The sequence below is a fragment of the Rutilus rutilus genome (genome assembly GCF_951802725.1).
Source record: "Rutilus rutilus genome assembly, chromosome: 8".
Lineage (NCBI taxonomy): Eukaryota > Metazoa > Chordata > Actinopteri > Cypriniformes > Leuciscidae > Rutilus > Rutilus rutilus.
Genome location: NC_140222.1, coordinates 20057751 through 20065658, shown reverse-complemented (window position 1 = coordinate 20065658; position 7908 = coordinate 20057751). Strand labels below are relative to the sequence as shown.

General features: G+C 36.8%; 1 protein-coding gene across 2 annotated transcripts in view; it reads left to right on the top strand.

Moving 5' to 3' along the window:
• Window positions 1-737: 737 nt before the first annotated feature.
• The window catches only part of LOC311295959 (CD48 antigen-like), a 40292-nt gene continuing 33121 nt past the window's right edge, over window positions 738-7908 (top strand). Inside the window, exon 1 of one of the 2 annotated variants that reach the window (XM_084417539.1) lies at window positions 738-988. The gene's annotated coding sequence lies outside the window, so the exon portion shown is untranslated. The remainder of the gene's footprint in view (window positions 989-7908) is intronic. The other variant, XM_084417538.1, reaches the window with a different exon arrangement.

The window sequence follows — 7908 nt, the reverse complement described above, 5'->3', positions numbered from 1 at the left end:
GTCATTGCTTCTATTTGGACCACACTCACATTTCCTTTCTAAATGGGTATTTTATTCAAATGGGCAAAATTTTACTTTAACATTTAAAATATTCAGTTGTTTATATTCATTGTGGAAATTAATAACAACCCAGAAGTTAATATCCTTTAGTGAGAAAAAACAAACATATTTAACTTGACTCAAGCTTCCAATTCTAATCTGGACTTAATAAATGAATTAGTAATAAAAGGGACACAAAGGTAGAGGTTAGATAAGCAACTGTTTAAATATGTAAATCTGTCTCAATGTCACAGTGTCTGGTTTACAAAGGATCGTGGGAAATGCAGTTCCAGAATGAATGGTGACAGTAAGGGAGAGAGACCTCTGGTGGACACCTGGGGAAACACAAACCAGACACTGTGACACTCAAATGTTTTTTGGCACTTGTAAATTATGGTTACTGTGAGGAGCATTCAGAAACAGCTTCATATCACAGTGAACTCTCATTGGTCTTCTGCCTGACCCATTTTTCCACTTAATATGAATTCTGTATCTGTAAAATATTAGCAATAGAGAAAAACACACTGTCGCTCAAACAGACAAAACCAAAACTAACAAACAAACTCATAAACTACTCAAAAAAGTTGGTGTCAGCTAAGGCACCCGTCCCAAATGGCACACCTCACACATCTTGTTTTTGAGCAGCTTTCAAAAACACAACGAGAGATTGTTCAAGTGTTTTATTTTACACTTTGACGTCGAGAGGCATGCAAATATGGTCCTCCTCTTTATGTAAATCATCAATAACCAAATCCCCATAGCAATTCTATAATTTAAGGACGTTATAAATAGAAATAATCAATGTAGTAACTGAAACCTTGTTTTCACTACGGCAGCTAGGCAACATTCCTCTCAACGACCAATCCCAGTTACCAGGAACCTGTTCCGTACACAAGCAACACAAGAGAGAATGGGATCAGGTAAACTGCAACAGCGCTCTGGATATCAGGTTAGTCACTTTTTTTTAAAAGTAACATATTTCTTTAAGAGTAGACTAGTGTGGAAAGTATATGTCATGAGTTTGTTGCTGTGTTTTCTGCTTGCCTCTGAGTCTTGATCCAAGTTGTAGCTCAATATGCACTGTTATAAAAAAAAAAAAAACTAATATGTACACCTTTGGTACCAATATATAACCTACCTTGTTCTAATATTAACTGTTTAGGTACAAAGGTGTACCCTTTGAAAGGGGATTCCCAGTGACAGCTTTGTAAAAGGTTCAGAGAGTGTGCTAAAAAAGGTAGAGGTCAAAACTGACTCAAATTACTTTCCAAATGTCTTTGCTGCTGACCTTCATGATTCACTTCACAGTAATGACTTAAGATAAACATCACATTTCTGTTTCATTTTTAACCCTTTAAAACCGGACGTGTCGTCGACGACACAGCCAACCAAGCTGTTTTCATTTCACTGTAACTCTTCAACCGTTTGCACTATCAATATAATTCAAATAGTTCCTGGAAGTAGACATCATGCGCTTTTCACCAATATACGGCTTATTACGGTAATGTCTAATGCCCGTCTGCAAATGACATCAGCGCGGGATGGAAGGATTTGAACAGAGAGAAACGACGCGCGGCAGGTTAGAGTGTTTTGGATTGCATAAAATAATAAAAGAAACGAACAAATACATGGCGAAAGATGTGTTAGACAGCAGAAGAGGGGATTGGGATGATTTTTAATGAAATTTGGGAGGCGGATGGCCGTTACTCTTTCACGCATCTAAACATGTAGTGAGTGCATGTGTATTTGCGCGTGCCTATGAATGCGTGCATTTTTATGTGTGCGTGAATGAAAAAAAGTGTCCTAAATGAAAACTGTGCATCTCAATGTCACAAAAAGACTTGTATATATGTATTATAGTTCATTTTTCAACTTTAAAGTGTTAGTTTCTTTCGTTCATGATTTTTTCTGATTTTTTTCTAAATAAAAATCAGTAAATTTATTCTCGTTTTTTTATTTTTGTCTATTTAAATTCTATTTACAATCTCACCACACACAATAATGGTCAATAACTGTAATTTGTTGAAAGCTTATCTTTTTCTGAAAAAGATGACACCTTGCACATGAAGATAGCACATTGTTTTAGAATTTTACAGTAAAAAAATCAAATTATGTGAAAAACACCTATTTTAGCTTCAGGTTCTAAAGGGTTAAATAGTAAGTGTTCATTTCAACAAAGTGTTGAACTTTCTTCCCTTGCATCCTATTCTTCTTCAATCCAGAAATGCAAATTCACGCCTTTACTGTACAGGCGTGAATTTGCATTTCCTTGTAAAAAGTAACGCAAAAGTAATGCATTACTTTCATGAAAAGTAACTAATTAACGCAATTAGTCACTTTTTACAGTAACGCAATATTGTAATGCATTACTTTTAAAAGTAACGTTCCCCAACACTGAATATAGCGCAGCATTGTTGGAAATTAAGGGTTTAATTTCGATCGTGTGTCAGTGAGGCTGAACTGAGCGTCACGCTCAGAAAAACACATTCACGCGCTGCAAATGATAACAATAATCATTGTATGAATTATATGGAGGTCAATGGGGACCCAAAACTGTTTGGTTACCAACATTCTTCAAAAAATCTTCTGTTGTGTTCCAATCATGAAAAAAAAAAACTAATTTAAACTTATATTTGTTTGTTTAAAACACCGTCTTGCACTCGGACTGTTTTACAGGGTGGTGATTTTGTATGAATATGATGTGTTAGAAAAAAAGGAAACATGAAGGTACTTGTTCAAACCTAACCCCACCCCTAATTATCACTGCGTCATAAGATTGTAGGCCTACATATTCATTTAGGGACCAATTTGCTAAAATAAAATATAAAATAGTTACAAACTAGCATGAGATTGTTGAATATTTTGAATCTGACCAAGGTTGTGTGTGTATGTGCTGTTATAGCCTAAACCTCATCTGACATCAACAAAAAAGCAAACAACTTTTTGTAAAGTTTGAATACTTACTAAACGGGTTTAGCCAGTCACAAAAATTCCAGTAAATTAACCGCATTAAATGCTTAAACGGGATGCCAGTACACACCTCACAAACAGGAATGTAAGCTTCCTGCAAACTTCCTCCATAGATCATATCAGATATCATATCTATCATGAGCAAAACCAGAACAATAATTCAACAAACCAGGTATGGTGTAATTCCAGGTAATACTGTTTTCTTAGGGGGTAAACTGGGGGGAAAAGACAGACTAATTTAGTATACTTCAAGTGTGTTAATGATTAGTTAACTTGAAGTGTGCAACTAATTTTGTACAAAGTATATTTTAGTTGTAATTAAACTGTAGTAAAGCACAACTATAAGTGTATTTAGTGTACTTTTGTGTGCTAAATTGGAACAACTTTAAGTAAACTTAGTATACTTTAAGTATATGCCTGTATAGGGACTAATTACATGCTTGATTAGTGATATTAAAGTGTACTTTATTTGTGTTACAAGTACATTACAAACATACCAGTAAAGCAATATACCAGTGTATTATATATTTTAGTAAAAAGTATATGCTCAGTAATACCTTTGGCTTATTCCAAAAACTACAAATTGATTAATAAACAAATAATACTTAGCTGTACTTTGTACAAAATTCTGTTGTATACTATAATGTATTTTGAAAGTATACTTTTAATGCATTGTTACAATGATCATTTCCAGCACAGTTAAAATATATCTAAAATATTTTTAATGCAGTGCAAATAAATACACTTTTAAAAAAATAAACAGAATTTTCACTTCAAGTATATATTTTTTACATATATTTTTAGAAAATATACTGAAGTAGCCTACAATTATTTAAAGTGTGTTAAAAGTTGTATTGTAAAAATAAATGGTAAAATCATGATGCTAATATACTTTTAATATATATTTAAAATATAGTAAAACATTTTGTTAGTATATTAGCAATATACTATTTAAAAGGTGAATATATTTCAAATACAATAAAGCACAGGCTACTTTTTTTCAATAGGGTACACTCTACAAAAATCCGGACACAATGTGCTGCTGTATTAATGTGACGAAATGTTTACAGTGTATCTGAAGTAGCCCACATTATAAACAGATGTTCTAGTTTTTTTGTGGAACAAGTGCTGGCATCTTGTGTATTGTTTGGTGAATGTTTTTTTTTTTTTTTTTTTTATTACACAGTGGTTTTGTATGCATATGGGTGTTTTCATTTGTGGAAAGGCAGAATAAATGTTAAGTTGTGGGTAAACTATTAATCTTCACAGCTAGGTGGCAGTACATACCAAAAAAAAAAAAAAAAAAAAAAAAACTAAGCTTTGTTTTGCCCAAACAGCTCCCAGCTCCCAGTATGTGACCACAAATGCTATACATGCTACAAGTTTTTGGCTTGTTTTGATTGAAGACATTGACTTTAGATTATAACTCATTTTACCCGTCTGATGCATGATTCACATCACTCTCCAATAGTTCATAATTTTGGGGAAAGTATTTGGCAATTATTATACTCCTGTTTATATTTGATTATATTTTGAATAAAGTAATTTTTTTAGAAATAGGTTGATAGAAATGAAAAGCACTGAGTTTCATATACTGAAATTGATCCTCAAGTTTGAATGAAAACAATAACCAAATAAATGAGAATGGAGTAGATGTTTTAAAAGACAATATTTGTACTTTTTATATCCCATTTTAAGTATGCATTGATTTATTGTACATAAATTGGTTTATAATGGAAATATTCAGGACAAGTCATTTAATAAAGTAGCAATTATGATTATAGATAACCCCCCCATATTTATAGAAAAAAAGATAACCCCCCCAATATTTAAATCTATGCATTACAACCCCCCCAATATTTATACCATGATCACCATGATCATCATTTATACCATGAAAAGGAGGCATACCCAAACTTCAACCCCCCCAATGTTCAAACCAAATCTACGCCCTTGGGTATATTATTATTATAATTCATGCAATATTAATAATGCTGGCCTATACATGTACAGATATATAAATATTATCATTATACGTTTATAAACATAGCCTACTATATTTTCATTGTACTCGTTCCCCATACATTTTTAATAAGTTTGTGAAAATGTGTTTGGGTCCGGTTCCAGGTGTCTGATTTATATTGAGTTAGGAATGGATTAGAGATGTCAATAAGTGTAGATATATTGTTCTTGTTTTGAATGTTATTTTTTTATAATGTGATGTATTCTGTAAGAAGATTGTTCCACTGGATAATGATACAAGTAGGCTATAAAAACCATAAAATGAGCCAGATAGGCTATACTTGACTGAAACAACTCTTTTGGTCTTATTATTGTTATTGATGTTACATTGAATATATTGCCTCACTATAATATGTGAATTATATTTATAAGTAAACGGAACACATTTAGCTTTGTCAGTCTTTTATTTGTAACCTACACAAAACAGGAGCTGCGCACTCGGGTTTATGGCTGCTATAACTTTTACTTGCCACAAGATGGCGCTGTTATCAACACTTGTTGCTTCGAATCTTTTCACGAAACAATCAGGCCACGTCCACACGAAGCCGGTGCGTTCCCGATCCGATATTTTTTTTTCCTCGTTCTAAAAAAAAATTCCGTAAACACGGCGTCGTCTCAATAAATATCTGCGTACACACGAAACCACAGAAACCGACTGAAAACGGTGTAGTATATATGCCAGACCAGGAAACTCGGTAACTCGGTAACTCCCCAGCTCGGTAACTTCTTCCAACGTGACCGGGAATAAGTTTGTCTAACCTATTAGCATAGACAGTAAAAGAAATGGACACAGCGACCCCATTGGATTCAACGGAGACAAAGTGAAGCCCATTAGAAACTTTAGGTGTGTTCGACATCGGCTGCGGCTGGATGTAACCGATCGGCGAGAGTAGCCGCGTGCAGGCGGGGAGGAGCTGCAAACGGAGACGTGAAGTCGGACACTTTCTGGTTCCCGTAGTGACCGCTCACGTGGTGTTTGCATACTTCACCACAGCTGAAGTGAAATAAATGCAATTTTTGCCAAATAATGTTTCAGAGACATTTTCATTCAATACTTTATGTAGGCCTACAGCTTCATGCAACGTCTGTTTGAACAAGAATAAAGTTCAACATAAGTTACTATCAATGAAGTGGAGTCTACGTTTTTTAATCAGTTTTAATTTAATAAACATGACACAATATAAAATCGCGACTACATGAAAAGAGTGTTTAAAAACTGATTTGTGAGCGTTAGAGGAACTAAAGGTGTTCGGATAAACACGAAACACACACGTGATCGTTGTCATGCAGTGAATCCGGCCAATCGTGGAACAGCTGTGTCGTCATCAGCCCTCGTGCAGCCGCTCTTGAGAAGCTGCGCTGGCTGAGTTCTCCGGCTACTCTCGAATCGCTCTCGCGGTACTTTGATGGCATAAGTCACAGTCACGTGGTGTCGGCGCTGTATCAAGTCGGACAAAATTTCTAACCGGCATGCACTGCTTTAAGTCAGCCGCCGATCGGTCTGCGCCAGGGGGGCAGCGTTTCATATTATGTTGAAGCTTCCCCGGGCGCCGCCATTGGCTATCAGACCATCACCTGCTGTTAGCATCCCATTGACTCCCATTCATTTTGGCGTCACTTTGACAGCGAATAACTTTACATCTGAGGCGTTTAAAGACTCCATTTGTCCATTATTTATTTCTAAAGAAACACGAAAATTTATAAAAGGCTCCATTACCTTGTATCTTACGTTATGGCCCCGTAGAAGCAGTTTTTGTAAAAATAGGCTAACGATTGCGTCATACCAACGCGACTCTCTGTCGCACAGTAGAGAGATTACCGTATGGACAGGAGGAGAAGCTCGCTCGCAATCGGGGGGACGTGGAGGCAAAATGGCAAAGTAATTAATCAGAATACTTAGCAAAAGTTTCTCCTGCTCCAGCTCATGGACACCTCCTACTCACACTCTCCGTCTCTGCAAGTTTCGGAAGGGAATGATTCAGATTTCTCTTGGCACAGCTACTAGAAGACAGACGGGTTGCTCACGTCACATCTACGTTGTCAAGCTCAGTTTGAGTCTGCGCAGTACGCTCGACCATCAGGAAGTTTGTGCTTCTAATTGACTTCACTTGCCTCCGTTGAATCCAATGGGGTCGCTGTGTCCAGTTTATATACTGTCTATGGTCTGCGCAGAGCTGCATGAAGTCGAACAAGCCTTTTTACTTCCTGGGGGTCCAGCGTACTGCGCAGACTCAAACTGAGCTCGACGACGTAGATGTGACGTGAGCAAACCGTCTGTCTTCTAGTAGCTGTGCCAAGATCAATCTGAATCATTACCTTCCGAAACTCGCAGAGACGGAGAGCGTGAGTAGGAGCTGTCCATGATCTTGGAGCAGGAGAAACTTTTTGTAGGTGTTCTGATTAATTACTTTGTCATTTTGCCTCGACGTCCTCCCGATTGCCCGCGAGCTTCTCTTCCTGTCCATACGGTAATTTCCTACTGTGCGACAGAGAGTCGCGTGGCTGTGACGCAATCGTTAGCCTACTTTTACAAAAACTGCTTCTACAGGGCCATAACGTAAGCTACAAGGTAATGGAGCCTTTTATACATTTTCGTGTTTCTTTAGAAATAAATAATGGACAAATGGAGTCTTTAAACGCCTCAGATGTAAAGTTATGCGCTGTCAAAGTGACGCCAAAATGAATGGGAGTCAATGGGATGCTAACTGCAGGTGGGTTTCCGTTAGCCAATGGCGGCGTCCGGGGGTGCTTCAAAATAATACAAATCGCTGCACCCTTGCCTATTAGACCTATTTTCAGGCGCTGCGTCATATCATTACGCCTGCTGCACCCATGGTACGGCCGCACAGTTCCTTGATTATTACGCCGGAATGAGAG